This window comes from Myxocyprinus asiaticus, chromosome 10 (assembly GCF_019703515.2).
Source record: "Myxocyprinus asiaticus isolate MX2 ecotype Aquarium Trade chromosome 10, UBuf_Myxa_2, whole genome shotgun sequence".
NCBI lineage: Eukaryota > Metazoa > Chordata > Actinopteri > Cypriniformes > Catostomidae > Myxocyprinus > Myxocyprinus asiaticus.
This window is the reverse complement of record NC_059353.1, coordinates 6,208,665-6,226,801: the sequence shown is the minus strand read 5'-3', so window position 1 is coordinate 6,226,801 and position 18,137 is coordinate 6,208,665. Positions and strand designations below refer to the sequence as shown.

General features: G+C 41.6%; 1 long non-coding RNA gene across 1 annotated transcript in view; it reads left to right on the top strand.

The window, feature by feature from the left end:
- The window catches only part of LOC127447435 (uncharacterized), a 40,374-nt gene extending 22,699 nt beyond the window's left edge, over positions 1–17,675 (top strand). The window contains exon 3 of the long non-coding RNA XR_007898385.1: positions 17,473–17,675. This is a non-coding gene — a long non-coding RNA (uncharacterized LOC127447435). The remainder of the gene's footprint in view (positions 1–17,472) is intronic.
- The last annotated feature ends 462 nt before the right edge of the window (positions 17,676–18,137 follow it).

Below are 18,137 nucleotides of genomic sequence, written 5' to 3'. Positions count from 1 at the left end.
CTAGTCGCATTGTGTTTCATGCTGTAAATCCAAAAGAACTCACTCGTAAGAGTTATTCATTCAGGAATCAGGATACACTGGTTGCAATGTTTTTTATTTTTATTTTTATTTATTTTTTGCTGTGTAGATCCAAAAGAAACAACTCATAAGAGTCATTTGTTTGGGAATCAGACTACACTGGTGTGATTTTTTGCAGGAATGAGATTGTTGGCCTGTTGAACACACAATTTTAGACAAGAAACTAAAAACACACAGGCAGTTTGAAGTCCATACCACCTGACCTTCATATAATTTTGCCTTCATACTGCATCCATCCCATAACATCTGACACATTGATTTACCATGTGTTGATGATTCAGTTGATACTACATCGGAAATCAATGTAAAGGCAAACAAATTTCGCAAGCCCACTGATTCCCACAAGTGCTCAATAATTATGGTAATTACTGTACATACCTCACACATGAAGCAATGTTCAATACAGTGCCTTCAAACAAACTGACTGCATCCCATGACCCTTTCACCTACAATATATGGTCTGTTTTCATCCAGAGATATGCCATCCCTGGTTGACAGGGGGTGGGGGGGCTGTAGAGGGCTGTTTGAGTTAATCCTGCTGTAGCTAGCATGTACTCGTTGCTCTATCTCATGTGGAAATCATGCAAAGTATCCTGCAGCCCGCAGCCTCATTTTATAGCCTCATCCATTACCACTCTGTCATTGTTAATTGTCTTCTTTTTACCTCTGCAGGATTCTCCAAATTGGTGCTATCGAATGTGACAGGGGGAAGAGCATTAACCATCTGACAAGATGATATCTGCGTTCAATTTCCTTTTCTGCACTGATATATACCTGCAGCACATCATTTTCCTCTCTGTCATAAAGAGCGCAATAAATCAAAGGTGCTTATGGAGGCACAGCAAAAAACAGGGCCGCCGGATTTGTGTCTCCAGCGCTGGCTATTATGACGCCATTACCACAACGTTCTGCTCCTTCAAACAAAAATGATCAAGCTTAATGCCGTTGAGATTAGGGAGATTAAGAGGGAAAGAGAGAACGTTCTCTGTTGTCTCTCCCAAACAATCTACCCTAAACTCGATAAAAGAAGCACCATCTTCTCCCTTCTCCTCTCGTTGACACTATTATCCATCTATTTGGATGAAATTGCTGTATCATAGTATAAATCTGGGATAAAAGTGGCACATCCTCTAAAATAAAAGGGAACATTAACTGCTCTATCTTCCCCAGGCCCTGGGAGCAGGCCGGCAGTAAGCTCACTCAAGTGTGGTGGCAGTTATGCTGGGTTTTACTGGACTACAGACAATTATCCTTTTCTCCTCGCCTCTCAAAGACAAACTGCCAGGGCTTCATCCAAAATTATTTCAAATAGATTTTCCAAAATGTCTATTGCAAGATTGCTGCCACAGATTATTTCGCTTAAATTGATAGAAGTTGAAAAAGCAAGAAAGCAAATCTACGAATCAATCACAATATCTTTTTATCACAGAGATATAAAGCTGTGAGATTTTTGCCAGATAACTTTTTCATCAATGCTCCCTTTCATAAGTGATCATAAAGGTATTCATTAATGACTAAAAAGTCATTTACAAATGCATTAAAAATCATTAATATGATTAATATCTCCTTCTTTTAGGGAGATCATTAATAGGAAAAGTGGTTCATAAAAATGCGAAATTTCTTTTTTTTTTAGAGATGATAGATAGATAGATAGATAGATAGATAGATAGATAGTATTATAATTTTGAGGGAAAAAAACATTTAAAACAAAGAAACATTATGATGTAAAATGAATGAGATATATTTATGAATCCATATTATTTCTAGGTCACTAATCAAATATGTAAATATGTGATGTTGACCTTGGTATACACCTCTGTACAGACTGTCAGATATCCTTTCTTCCATTGATGCACATGTGATGCTCTTTGGAATATTCTCAAATCATGCTTGATAACATGATCATCAGAATTTGCACAGACTTGTAAAGTTCAGGCCAGTTCGAGTGCATGCTGCCAGCAAAAGTAGGATATGCCAAATGTTAATTGTTAATTGCATGTTGATTGCTCGGAATAAGAAACACGTCTTTAACCTATTTATCTAAACACTTTAGTTTGTGAGTGTAAATGCATTATGGAATATAAATCACTAGTGCTGTTTATCCATAGAATTAAAATTGCTGGTAGTCTGTGCAAGATCCTGCTGCAGATTGCAGGGGTATTTGTGCATTGGAGGGACCATCTTTCAAGATGTATTTCCTCTAAAAGTTTTTCATTGTTTAGGTAACCTGGACTCAAGAAAGAATAACAACTGTACTGTTCAATATTCCATACACATCATGGTTCCTATATAAACACAAAAATATAGTCTAGACAATTTTCTGCAGTGAAGACAGTGACACAGACAGTGATGTAGGTAAGAATCTAATACCAGATTTCAGTCACACACAAACACACAGGCAGACTGGGATGGCGACAAATATCGGGCCTTGTAAAAAACTCACCAGCTCAAACCAAGAAAGCAAATTACGGCTCTGAGCTCCCATTCAGCATGAAGCTCATATACATTTATTGTATTTGCTCTAGATGCCTAAAACAGCCATGCATGACTCCATCCATCTCCGTTTGTAGCACAATAGATTTGCGCAAGATGAGATGAAGATATGTAAAAAAATAAATTATAATAATAAAAATAAAAAAAAACTGTTTGACACAAACATGCAGAAAATGTGCTGAATTGTAACAATGACTAAATTGAATCAATGCTTGACTGGTTTTCATTTGCTAAATATGGGAATTACATCTGCTCATGGCTCTTCATCAAATGTTTGACATCCATTGTGTTTTTATTTTTTTCTTGGCTGGATACTGAGTCGTTCTGTGCTGAAATGAGACAATAATCTCTTTTAATTTGTGAGGTGGTATGAGATTAACCCAACAATGACTGACTGGTAGATGATTAAGGGTACAAAGGTGTATGTTCACCACAGTGGGCGTTAGAACCTGTCTATAACTGTGCAGTATTGACCCTCGGCTTTCAATTAGGTCTCACATCTACATATTCACCTTAATATTCTAGATGATTAAGCATTCTGTATTATTCTTTAGATTCTGAGAGTAAACTTAATGGCATATACATCAATTTCCTGCATACATTAGCACTAACTCTGTCACTGGCAGGTATAAGAGGTTTTCTTTGCTAAGGCCACATAATATCAGATAAAATTTCTTGCTGAATAAAAACATTTCAGATAGTGTAGCAACTTAGGGGCCGTTTACACGACAACGATGTTCTAAAAACGGAAACGTTTTTCCTTTGCGTTTTTGAAAAGTTTGGCGTACAGACGACAACGTTGTCAAAACGATCCCCTTTCACACGGATCCGCGAAAACAGCTAAAAACACTGTATTATGCATGCCAGGCCAGAAGTTGCCGATGTCACTTTGTAAAGAAACACTACACGCCTGCGCACATCAGCATTTTTTTTTATTTAATTTTTTTTATTGCTTTACTCAATATAACATGACAGTCAAACCAACTGAAAGCATAAGAAATAAACGAAAGGAAAACTTACAAAAGGTATATCGACAATATACAGAATTCAAAAGGCTATAATTTATACAATATAAAATGCATATAATATTAAGATTCAAAAGGGAATATTCAAGGCTTTATAAAAGTTAATACTCTTTAGCGCTTTACTGTTTTTTACTCCTGTTAACATATTAAAGTAATATTTTACTTCTATTTTGAAGTGTGTGAAGTTTGGTTTCTGTGACGACCATTTACATTTATGAATACATTTTTTTTTATAAATCAACAATACATTTATAATATACCATGCTTTATGTTCAATTTTACTATCAAACTAAAACAAAACATCCTCTTTCCTTAAATGCATATCAATACCTGTATTCATCTTAATAAAATATTCTAAATCACACCAGAACATTTTTGTATAGATACAGTCAAAAAAGAGGTGTACAATGCTTTCAATTTCAATGTTACAAAAAGCAATTTTTAAATCAATATCTTTCCTAAATCTTGCAATAACTTGTTTAACAGGGTAAATCCTGTGAATAATCTTAAACAAGACCTCACGAATCTTACTGGTCACACAATATGGTCTTGTAATTTTAAAGGTTTCTTCCCAATTAATATTTTGAAATTGTGCATTCCAAAAACATTTGGCTGATGGAGCTGCACAATTTTGACAGATTTTCCTAAGATAGTTGTTATTATTTTTTTTTTATCTGTAATACTTATACCTTCCAATTTAACAGTAAAGTCAATATTTGGTCTTGAAACAATGTTATATTTTAACAATTCAATAAGTTCAAAAGGTATAGCATCAATCACAGTCATAAATTCCTTAAAAGATACTGGGAAGGAATATTTTCCAGAGAATTCAGAGTGCGTAAGTAAATTACCATTGCTGTTAAATAGTTGTGACACCAATAAAATATATTTTTTAAACCAACTGCCAAAAAAAAAAAAAAAAAAAAAAAACAATAAAAAAATAAAACAAATACAAAAACAAAACAACAACAATTATTTCTGTGCTTAATGTATTTATTGTTCCAAATTAAACATCACATAAGCATTCTTCCACCAAGCGGTGAATACAAACAATGAAGATGGCGAAAGCATCGAGCAATTTTGTCTGGACGGACGATGAGTTTGCTTTATTACTACAATTACTTTGCTTAAAGCGTCAATAAACTCAAAATCTTGAGCAGCACAAACACAGTCCTGTAGTCCGCCACTGTAGTTTTGAATGTCTCGCGCGTTGTTTTGAAGTACTCACGCATGCCTATAGACTGAACATGTAATACGCGTGCGCATGACGTCATTGTTTTCACAAATTCGCGTTTTTGTATGTTTACATGGAGACGATAATGGTATCATTTTCAAAAACGTGCACTTTGAAACCCGTTTTCAGAAGTTTGCATTTTCAGACCCCAAAACGCCACTGTCGTGTAAATGAACAGCCAAAACACATAAAATGTTTTCCGTTTTTAGTTCCAAGTTACTGTCTCTTATGTTATGCATATAACGTCCTGATTACTTGCGTAACCTCCATTGCCTGATGGAGGGAAAGAGACGTTGTGTCGATGTAGTGACACTAGGGGTCAGTCTTGGGAGCCCAAAACACCTCTGGTCTTTGAAAAAAGGCCAATGAAAATTGGCGAGTGGTATTTGCAAGCCACTCCCCCGAACATATGGGTATAAAAGGAGCTGGTATGCAACCACTCATTCAAGTTTTGTGCTGAGGAGCCAAGACAAGGTCCCAGCCATTTCAGCGGGTAGTTCAGCGTTGTGTCTTGTTCCCTCCATCAGGGAACGGAGGTTACGCAAGTAACCAGGACGTTCCCTATCTGTCACTCACTCGATGTTGTGTCGATGTAGTGACACTGGGGGTCCCGACAGGAAGACCCCCAGAGATGCGCAGTCAGATCAGTGCTTTCCTTCCTGCAGGAGAGGTTGGAAGGGCGGCTGTCCCATTCCACCTTGAAGGTGTATGTTGCTGCTATAGCAGCACACCACGACACAGTGGACGGTAAGTCCTTAGGAAAGCACGACCTGATCAACCGGTTCCTGAGAGGGGCCAGGAGGCTGAACCCCTCCAAACTGTGCCTCGTTCCCTCATGGGACCTCTCTGTAGTTCTTCAGGGTCTACAGAGAGCCCTCTTTGAGCCTTTGCAGTCAGCTGAGCTTAAGGCACTCTCCTTGAAGACTGCCCTCCTGACTGTGCTCACTTCCATCAAGAGGGTAGGAGTCCTGCAAGCGTTCTCTGTCAGTGAAACATGCCTGGAGTTTGGACCAGGCTACTCTTACGTGATCTTGAGACCCCGACCGGGCTATGTGCCCAAGGTTCCCACGACCCCTTTTAGGGACCAGGTGGTGAACCTGCAAGTGCTGCCCCAGGAGGAGGCAGACCCAGCCCTGTCGTTGCTGTGTCCGGTGCACGCTTTACGCATCTATTTGGATCACATGCAGAGCTTTAGGATCTCTGAGCAGCTCTTTGTCTGCTTTGGTGCACAGCAGAAAGGAAGCGCTGTCTCCAAGCAGAGGATCGCCCACTGGCTCATTGATGCCATAGCTATGGCATATCGTGCCCAGTACGTGCTGCCCCCGGTAGGGTTACGAGCCCATTCTACCAGGGGTGTAGGGGCCTCCTGGGCCCTGGCCAGGGGTGCCTCTCTAACAGACATTTGCAGAGCAGCGGGCTGGGCAACACCCAACAACTTTACAAGGTTCTACAACCTCCAGGTGAAACCGGTTTCATCCCAGGTAGTGGCATGCAATCCAAGCGGATAAGCCCGGGATAGCCGGCTGGGTGTATCACTTGCACATAGCGCCTTTCACCTCCCTTGGAGCTGAAGATGTGCGCCATTAATTCCCAGCAGTGTTCACAAACTTTGTTCCCTGGTTGACTTCCTCTGAGCCCTGTGGCAGTTGAGTGTTCGGAGAGACTCGCTGCCAGCCCAGTACACGTGCTAACTAAGAGCCCTGTTCTGGGGTAGGTGCTCCGCATGTGGCGGTTCCCTGTAAGGTAACCCCATGCGATGTATATCTTCTGCTAATTCGTTTCCCTGTTGGAAAACTGCATCTTCCTTGGGCAGAGCCCCCTCTACCACAGTCCACATGTTTGTAGTAACTCCTCCCCTGTTGGATAGGATCTACCATGAGCCTTCTCCACATGGTCGGCAAGACCATGTGACGTAATTTCCACTTAAATATCCCCCCTCTCTTTGGGCGAGGTGTGGTCTCCACGGTGTCCTCCCCTTGGGAGGGACACCCCCGGACTAGACCTGGTGGCCCAGTTGGATAATCCCCCTTGTTTTTTAGGGAGTGGAAAAAAATAGGGGGAAAAGAGGCCACGACTGGGTTAGCCTGTCTCTATCTTTTGGGTAGTCGACTTGTACCCAAAGGGCCGTTCGACACTCATAGCTATGTTGGGGGAGGTTACGTGTCGGCCTGGTGCGCTGGCTATGAGACACACAGTTGTCTGCCCATCACACACCGCCAGTTCACTTAACACAGTTCAGCCAGTTGCGGCATTTTGTATAGGGACCCCTAGTGTCACTACATCGACACAACATCGAGTGAGTGACAGAGAGAGAACGTCATGGTTACTTGTGTAACCTCTGTTCCCTGATGGAGGGAACGAGACGTTGTGTCCCTCCTGCCACAACGCTGAACTACCCGCTGAAATGGCCGGACCTTGTCTCGGCTCTTCAGCATAAAACCTGAATGAGTGGTTGCATACCAGGTCCTTTTATACCTGTATGTCCGGGGCAGTGGCATGCAAATACCACTCGCCAATTTTTATTGGCCTTTTATCTAAGACCAGAGGTGTCTCAGGCTCCCAAGAGTGACCCCTAGTGTCACTACATCGACACAACGTCTCGTTCCCTCCATCAGGGAATGGAGGTTACGCAAGTAACCATGACGTTAGTTATTTATCTTGTTCTATACTTCAGATTGTTTACATTTTACCCTGGGATATTTGTTTACCTTGTTCTTGTTTCAGTCTGTTTAAACTTTACCAGTGGCGGGCCGTGGTAATCTATAATAACTGCAAAAATCTATCTAATAATATTTGCAATTTAAATGTTGCTTGCAATAAATTAAGTTTTGTCAGGGTACACGGTTATGCTGCGTTCTATTCAAGTTGGATGTGGGATATTTCTACTTGATATCTCTGACGATAAATGCATTCCATTCCCCAATATTCGGAAGAAGACATTTAAGGAAACAAAACTGCAATGCTCCCATTAGCTTAGCAGGGTTTTGACTCTCATTAGAGATGTCTCCTAGCAACCCAACTGATAAACAATGCTGCAGCACTAGCATTTGTGCTTCAGGTGTATGATTATCAAAAGACATTATAATGTTTTATACACCATGTTTTCTGCAGGCATTAGTTAAACAAGCTTTAATATCATGTAATGTGGAAATGAACTCATTTATCGATATTACTTAATAAAGTGAATGTTTATCACTTACTTTGTACATCTCCTCGAGTGTCGACGTGTTTGTGTGACATCATGCACCTGCATCTCGGCAAAATCGGAGTAGAGAATTTCTGCACAAGCCTACATGTTGTAATTCTGACTTTAAGATGCATTCCATTGCACTTTTCCTAGTAGGATGTTGTAAAATCCGACTTTTCGAGTTGAATGGAACGCAGCACTACTCTTCAAAACTTGATCCAACACTGAATGCTCAAGCAGCCTAATTTACATTTAGAAAACTCCTGATGTTGCTATAACAATGCAAAAAGCACTTACCAATTTACTTTAAGTGAAAATCAGTCCTCCTTTCATGATTAATAAATTAAGCAATCACAAAATCATGCAGAACATCTCAGGTTTGTAAATCCATAAGGATCTCTTTCTCAATGGCGATAGCGGCAGTAAGACAGTCAACTCGTCAGCAAGATCTTGCGCTCTTCGCTTTCAAATTACATCACTTAAAGCATGATTGCGTCACTCAAGATCAGATAGAAGGTCTTGACTGGGACATATCCTAAAGATCACACCCACCAAGATCAAATAATTCATTCTGATTGGCTGATGAATCTGAAAATCTGACTTTAGTTGCTCACTCATTTGCACTGTTGGTGTGGAGCTCAGACTCACGCGCTGCTTCGGCTAAGGAGCTTGGCTTTGGGCATGCGATTTGTGAAACAGTTGTCACACTTTGCTTGTAAGCATCAAGTAATAAATTCTGACTGGATAAACTTTTTTTTTTTCTATTTGTTTGTAGATTAATTAAGAGTGGAAAGTGATTACAAATACATAGGCAAAAAGGTGATGGAGAATGAAAGGATGAAAAATATTTATTTATTTGGCATGTTAGGCCAGCAGAGAAGGCAGAGAATGCTCTAAAGATGCTGGACAACAGCCAATTCTTCAGAACAAAGGGGGGAATGTTGGGCCTCATGTATTCAGATAGAAGACCAAGGCAGGCCTAACAGTCATGAAAACATAACTCAAGCCCCCACCTTCCAAGTCGTAAATTTTACTGATAAAAATCACGCCAAAATCAAACAAAGGGAGTCCAAAACAGACTACAAATCCATGAAGCCTTGCTCACTAAAGGATCGAACTCTCAACTCCTATTGGATGAGGCACACAACAGAACGTCCCTCAAACATGACATCATCAGGAGTTGAAATAATTCTGAAATGCTTCCAGAATTCACTTCCAGCGACTTTGTTCACCGAATATAGACGTAGTTTTTTTTGCTGCTCTCCGGTGCAACCTCGTGGCACAAGGAAGTAATGTCCGACTTGAAACTGTAGCCATACAATCTCCATCTCGCTGGACGAGTTGAGATTACTCTGTGTTCAACCAAACACTCTAACGGATCCGAAGGAGACTGCCGAGCAATTCGCATCTTCATCCGTTTGCCTACAGAAGTGAAGAGATTAAAGATTTCTCTTCCATCTTCAATCAAGTCGACATTTCTGAGTTCTCCGCCAGCCTGCCGAGAATCAACAGCCGTACCGCCCGCCGACAATCAACAGCCATACCGCCCGCCGACAGAGCGAGGAAACGGCCTCCCGTCATCACCCGAGCCTCAAGGAACTGGGTCAGAGTTAAAGGATGGAGGAAAACACATTCTACCTGTGTCCTCATGCGATTCAAGTAAGAGGTTTACGTCTGGGCAGAGATAGAATATAATAGCGTGTTATTCTTGTGTTTCAAGGTTTTTGCTTGTACAGTTTACGGATCGCCATATCCGCTCATTATTAATACTCAGGGCATTAATTATCGAATTTGTTTTGCTGTATTGTGGTCCAAACAAATTGGATTGTTGTGCAATTTCGCCATCGCGGGTGAGACAGCAGCTGAGTTCACCCATTGAAGAGTCAAATAACGCTGGACTGTTTACGAGCCGTCCACCGCGTCTCTGAGCGATGAACTAAACAGCTGCTTTCTCTCCCATGACCGCGAAATCAGCTTTAGGGCTGTCACTTCTCTCTCTCTCTCGTACTAATTACACACACACACACACACTGTCACACACACACACACACCTTATGTGTTATAGGATTATTTTGATTTCCATATCTAATCATATCACTGTTTAGTTTGTAGTTGTAAGTCAGAAGTTTATTGACTGCATTGTATTAATTATTAATTGATATTACTACATCAATAAACTTTGTTTATATTACAAAGAGAAGTGTTTTTGGTTTGTTTTGCATATGCCTGTGTCATGCTGATGGGATGTCAGTGCTCGGATTCAAACCTTCATTCATTGTTTTTTTCCCCGAAAATCGATATTCTTCGGATGCCGATTTTCCTAAGAAAACAATCTAATATTGAGACTGTTTTACTATTTGGTTATTAGTCCCTGATTTCAGGGTGGTGCCCCGTCAATGTTAATCCTTATTAATATTCTAATGATTTTTGATAATTGATAATTATCTTTGATGATTGAATTTGAATGATCAATAAGCTAGTATTAATTTTAATTAATGTTTCATCGATGTTAACAATTAACGATTATCTTTGATAACTGTTGATTTAAAGGATTTAAAAAAGCTAACACTGATTCTCATCAATGTTCTATTGATTTTAATAATTAATAACTATCTTTGATAATTATTAATTATTGCTAATAACCAAACTTGCTCCTAAATGTAGCACACTACATTTACTGGAGCCCCATATGATGTTTTAATGAGTTAGATTCAATTGATTAATTTAAATATGAATTAATAACTACAGAAATAATTATTAATTATTTCTGATAGTAACACTGATCTAAACAACCAGTAAAGCCCTACATAATAATTGGTGCCCCGTGTGAGGCATCCTACGTGCCAGTTCTGTCACATAATAATTGGTGCCCCGTGTGAGGAATCCTACGTGCCAGTTCTGTCACAGTGTGTATGCATAAGAATCCAAAGTAATAACTTGAATCCTTACTTCAAAGTTTGGTTCTGTTTGACAAATTACTTCTCACAACTTGTCAGTGTGGTGTGAAAGTGCTCTTAAGAGTGAATTAGGGGTTGGTAAATTTACTATAGTCTGCTTAAAATCTGCTGTTGTTGTTATTTAACTCCTAACACTTTCATCTAAATATTACAGAGAGGTGCCAAGTCACTTCATTGATGTCCACCAAAGAGAGAACACAGTGAAATTTGCACATTACATAACAGTAGACCGTAAGCCACAGGTCGAAGCCTCTCAACTGTGCTTTCATGTTAGCATTATATCAACTGTAAAACAACAAGCTGTCAGAGCCACTATCACAATAATTTTTACGGCCCCAGTAAAATGAGTCACCAATCGCCCTGCGTGACTGGAGCTGAAGCTCCACAGAGATGCAAGATGTAGTTGCTGCTGTCCTTCGTCTCTCCATAGAGGAGAGAGATAACCTTAACGGCTACAGTATTAGTCGTTGAGATGAAGCATTGCAGCAACTAGTTGATTATCCCCGGTCGGGAAGCCAATGCGCACAATCCTGGACCTTGTGGGCCAAATGTTCCTTCTTCATCACCGCAAAACCCAACTGCAAACCGCTGAGCACCAGGCCCAGCTCGCCCAGCTGCAGAGCAGCTACCAAGCGGTGCAGAAGGAAAATCTCAGCCTGCACCAAGAAATTAGGTGCACCCAAGCTGAGAAAGTCCAGGCACAGAAAGATAATGCCCGGATGCAGGAGGAAAACGAAGCCCTGCGCAGGCAGCTTCAAGCTGCCCAGCTAAAAGTAGAGTCAGATCAGGTAAGTGCAGCTAAAACACACAGCACAACATCTGACATAGAAGAGGGCCGCCTTTTTAGTGCTACGTGTAGAAATGTGCCCCTGAGAAACCCAGGAACACACACTAGGAGCCGAGCTGCCCCTAGTGGTACAGTCTCTGACTTCGTCCTCCAAGACACCTTTCAAAATCCTCCAGTGGCCCGCTGGTTGGATGCAGGTGCCCCTCCTTATAGTTGCCCTCCTCAGTCAGTTTTCAGTCACGCCACCATGCATTTCAAACCAACTGATTCCACACCACGGAGGGGGGACAATTATTTTCAAGCCCAGAGTGGTGTAAGCGGCTCGAATATCCCATTAGCCAGGGAGCTGTACGCAACCCGGGGTCCACCTCCACGCGTCGACTGGACTCCTTCCCCACCATGAAGGGGAGGAAGTCGTCCTCATCACTATAGCGATCCGAGTGACTATGATGTTTTGGATGACTCGGATGACCCGTGGTCATACCGACACCAACGCTTGCGCAGCCGAAAACTCGAGTCCCTCGCAGGGGACATAGAACGCTTTGACCCAAGTAATCGATATTCAAACATCGACAATTATCTTAGGGAAATTGAGCACTGCCTGATTGATTTGCCTTATGCTTCGTCACGTGAAAAACTCAAGCTTATATGGAAGACCACGGTAAGGAGTGTCCATGCGTTCATGGAAACGCTACCGACTGGTACACGAAACCACTACTCAGCTCTGTGTAAAGCCCTACGCGAGGAGTATTCGCTGTATATCGACGAAGCCTCCGCTACCATAGCTGCTTTCGCCATCACCCAGAAGAGGCACGAGCCTCCTCGTGAATATTATAGACACCTGAGAACCACATACTTCCAAGGAAGTAATGCACCAGATCTGGAGGAGGAATGAGCTTTCAAGTCTCTTTTCCTTCACAACCTCCGTGAGTGTGTGCGATATGACGTCACGATGCACTGCAGAACGGGCAACCCCACCATGCAGGAAATCAGAAAGTACGCACAACTGGCATGGGAGAAACGCATGCGCCCTGCCTGAGGGCACGAAGGTGACGCCAGAGCCCTGGGGATCCAAGCCTCAGAATATGCAGACCTAGCGCTTGAAGGCAACAAAATGCCTCGCGTTAAGGTGAATGCTAGAACCGGACCCCAGAGGCGCCAATCACCCCGCCAGCAGGGTAAGCAACAGAACCAGGGGGGTGGTGACCAGACACACCCCCAGGGTCATGGCAGGCCTAAACAACAAAGTGTTCGCCGGCCGAAAAGAAATGCGCTTTTCGAACGAAAACCCAAACAAGAAGGTGAGTGGGTAGGCAAGGTTTCAAATCCCCTCATAGAACAAGATTTGAGAGAGGAAATGGAGGATATTAGGAGACGTTTGACTGAGTTAGTAACTAAGCTTGACATGCTCCGTTGTTCACCAGGTCCGTCGACCTCCTCAAAGGAACACGGCACTGAAACCTCGTCAGTATGACTAGACGATGTACCCCCTCCCGTTAACGCCAAAGTTTATTTTGTAGGTCGGGAAAAGGGGAACAGTGTCCAAGTTGCTCCCCAAAACAGTCACTCCTAACATGCCACACCCTCCTTTTCTGACCTTCTGGGGCGATCTGTACCGTGAGGGCAATGCCTGATACATTGGTCATTCAACTCCCACGCACTACTCGACACCGGTTCCGAAATAGTCTAATGGGTTCCAACACCTTCGCAGAGGTGACTAGAGCAAAGCTCTCCCTTGGTAAACCATTATAGACAGAGACCTGCAACGTAAGCATCACAAGCTACACGCAAGATAGGTCATCTATCACAAAACGGGCCTGGATTGACACCTTTCAAGGGATGATGCTAATAGACCCTGTTTACATATGTCCCATTAATACGGAACCACTGTTAGTTGGCCAGGACCTACTGAACCGATTGGCACCACTCATTGACTGCCGTCATGGACACATGTGGGCTCAGGTTGACATACCGAGACCACTTGCTCCAGAAAACAGTTCGCCAGCTTCAGATGCACACGTTGCCATCATCCAAAAATCCAGCAGAGACGACGACTCCAATAAGAACAATTACAGGGCCTGAATAAAACCCTTCAGGGTACTATAGTCACTGTAAATTTGCAATCCGTTCTTATCAATAACACTTTGCACGCTTTAGGGACTTTGTCAGAGAAAACAACTTATGCGTGTATCGTTAGAGATCTAATGCAGGACCTCCTCAGGGAAATTAGTTCCTCAGTCAACAGTCTGAGTGGTGGAAGGATTCCAGCTTACCTGGTCTCCCTAGACCTTGTCAAACAAATCCTTAGATCTGCTACTATCTCCGTTGTGCAACCTTCACAGATACACATGGCATATAGTTTTGGCATTGAAATTCCAATCCATGTAAATCCTCAGAACCTCAAAATAGGATTTATCCTCAATCTACCATCATAGGCAGAATATATATAGACTAAAATCTGTATTTAATGTTGGTTTTCAGAGAGGTAATGCACACATTCACCTCAAAACACCACCAACACTCACCGACCATGATGAGGACCCCTCGCTCTACCTTATCTCTAACCTAAACACGTGTACCAAGACAAAGAACATTCATTGGGTTTGTCCAAACGCAACCCCTTTGTTAGAGAGGTGACTAACTACCTCGCTGAACAAGTGTCGTGGTAGCATGTCCATCAAAGATGAAGGAACAGAGACAAAGGTAGAGCGAGCAGGCAGTCGCTGGCTCGTTAACACACCAGCCACCGAAGTCATACGACTGCCATGATACAGCCACTAAGCTAAGGCCACTAAACTAAGGCTACCAAACCAAATGGTGTTCTTAATGGTTCCCCAAGGAGCCACCGTGCACATTGACGATATTGTCCTCCATCATCTCAACGTCGACAAAAATGACGCAGAAATTGAGATCATGGACGCGTTTATTGGTCACAGCCTCACCGTTGATGACACCCTTCAACAGCAGCTTCAGGCTGAAGGGATGGAATTAGTGAAGTTCAGTCTCAAACCGACTGGCTTGACCACTATATTTCATAGTCACATAAGCAGATTGTCATCTTACCGAGAACACCCTATCAGTTTGGTTGCCCTCTGGCTCCTCCTTAGTGGTTGGATCATCATCGCAATTATTGCACACACCATGTACAGGTACATTCAACACCTACAGGCCAGATTGGACTCACTTCTCATACAGCCACGTTTTACACACCAGTCTGAGCCCATCCCACAGGTTAACCCCAATCATTTCCAAGGATAAGCCTTTTAACCTTTAACCCTCCTTTCCTCTTAACATTTTGTTCTTAGTAACCAATGTCAGGTTCTACTTTGATTTTGTGTTATGACCAAAGAACAACAAAGGATTGTGTTATGGTTAATGCTGTGCCTTCCAATAACTTGAAATGTTTATGTGTGATGAATGTAGTTTTAGATTTAGCTAGAAGTTCTATGCCCAGATGTGCCTCAATCTCTGTCCAGACGATAAAGCCTCTGTGAACTCTAATGAACTGTATAGACTCTGCAACCATTTTTCATTCCTATCAGGAATACATGGATGGCGTAACCCACAGGTTACTGTGAACTGACAAGAACTGTTCGGCCCTTCAGTTGTTCTAAAGATGCTGGACAACAACCAACTCTTCAGAACAAAGGGGGGAATGTTGGGCCTCATGTATTCAGATAGAAGACAAAGGCAGGCCTAACAGTCATGAAAACATAACTCAAGCCCCCACCTTCCAAGTCGTAAATTTTACTGATAAAAATCACGCCAAAATCAAACAAAGGGAGTCCAAAACAGACTACAAATCCATGAAGCCTTGCTCACTAAAGGATTGAACTCTCAACTCCTATTGGATGAGGCACACAACAGAACGTCCCTCAAACATGACATCATCAGGAGTTGAAATAATTCTGAAATGCTTCCAGAATTCACTTCCAGCGACTTTGTTCACCGAATATAGATGTAGTTTTTTTTGCTGCTCTCCGGTGCAACCTCGTGGCACAAGGAAGTAATGTCCGACTTGAAACTGTAGCCATACAATCTCCATCTCGCTGGACGAGTTGAGATTACTCTGTTTTCAACCAAACACTCCGAAGGAGACCGCCGAGCAATTCGCATCTTCATCCGTTTGCCTACAGAAGTGAAGAGATTAAAGATTTCTCTTCCATCTTCATTCAAGTCGACATTTCTGAGTTCTCCGCCAGCCCGCCGAGAATCAACAGCCGTACCGCCCGCCGACAATCAACAGCCATACCGCCCGCCGACAGAGCGAGGAAACGGCCTCCCGTCATCACCCGAGCCTCAAGGAACCGGGTCAGAGTTAATGGACGGAGGAAAACACATTCTACCTGTGTCCTCATGCGATTCAAGTAAGAGGTTTACGTCTGGGCAGAGATAGAATATAATAGCATGTTATTCTTGTGTTTCAAGGTTTTTGCTTGTACAGTTTACGGATCGCCATGTCCGCTCATTATTAATACTCAGGGTATTAATTATCGAATTTGTTTTGCTGTATTGTGGTCCAACCAAATTGGATTGTTGTGCAATTTTGCCATCGCGGGTGAGACAGCAGCTGAGTTCACCCATTGAAGAGTCAAATAACACGGGACTGTTTACGAGCCGTCCACCGCGTCTCTGAGCGATGAACTAAACAGCTGCTTTCTCTCCCACGATCGCGAAATCAGCTTTAGGGCTGTCACTTCTCTCTCTCACTCTCGTACTAATTACACACACACACACACACTGTCACACACACACACCTTATGTGTTATAGGATTATTTTGATTTCCATATCTAATCATATCACTGTTTAGTTTGTAGTTGTAAGTCGGAAGTTTATTGACTGCATCGTATTAATTATTAATTGATATTACTGCATAAATAAACTTTGTTTATATTACAAAGAGAAGTGTTTTTGGTTTGTTTTCCATATGCCTGTGTCATGCTAACGGGATGTCAGTGCTCGGATTCAAACCTTCATTCATTGTTTTTTTCCCCAAAAATCGATATTCTTCGGATGCCGATTTTCCTAAGAAAACAATCTAATATTGAGACTGTTTTACTATTTGGTTATTAGTCCCTGATTTCAGGGTGGTGCCCCGTCAATGTTAATCCTTATTAATATTCTATTGATTTTTGATAATTGATAATTATCTTTGATGATTGAATTTGAATGATCAATAAGCTAGTATTAATTTTAATTAATGTTTCATCGATGTTAACAATTAACGATTATCTTTGATAACTGTTGATTTAAAGGATTTAAAAAAGCTAACATTGATTCTCATCAATGTTCTGTTGATTTTAATAATTAATAACTATCTTTGATAATTATTCATTATTGCTAATTACCAAACTTGCTCCTAAACATAGCACACTACATTTACTGGAGCCCCATATGATGTTTTAATGAGTTAGATTCAATTGATTAATTTAAATATGAATTAATAACTACAGAAATAATTATTAATTATTTCTGATAGTAACACTGATCTAAACAACCAGTAAAGCCCTACACTTTGCTGGCCCTGAGAATTCACCACTGAACTTTACACTGGGTTATTTGATTATCTTGTTCCATGTTTATGATTGTTTATTCTTTAGCCTGGGTGTGGCAGCGGGGGCGTGGTCGAGCATCCATCCGAAGAGAGGGAAAGCGGTAAGGGCGCTTACACCTGAACTAGATTATGTCTAACACCTGTCTCTAATTCCAGTGAGCATGGGGAGAGCGGCATATAAATGGCCATGCCACCAGCAGAGAGGCAGAGAGTCTAGCACAAGGGAGCCCACAGTGCTCGTGGAAGCTGATGTGTTTATGTTCATGAAGCTAATGAGTTTGAGTGCCTACGTGCCTCTGAGACTGTTGAGTTTGTGAAGATGTAAAGCATTGAAGTGGCCAATTAAAAGCCTTACCTGAGTCTGGAAAAACCTGCTTCCCTGTGTCCTCCTTCCCTTCTGTTTGTGGAGTCTTTCACACTGGGTTATATGTTTATCTTGTTCCATGCTTCAGACAGTTTAAATTTACACTGGGTTATTTGTTTATCTTGTTCCATGTTTCAGACTGTTTATACTTTAACCTGGGTTGTTTATCTTTTTCCATGTTTCAGACTGTTTATGCTTTCCACTGGGTTATTTGTTTATTGTGTTTCATGTTTCAGACTGTTTATACTTTAGGGTTATTTGTTTATCTGTTTCCATGTTTCAGACTGTTTATACTTTATTGTTATTTGTTTATCTTGTTCCATGTTTCAGACTGTTTATATTTTAGCCTGGGTTATCTGTTTATCTTGTTCCATGTTTCAGACTGTTTATGCTTTACACTGGGTTATTTGTTTATTGTGTTCCATGTTTCAAACAGTTTAAACTTTACACTGGGTTA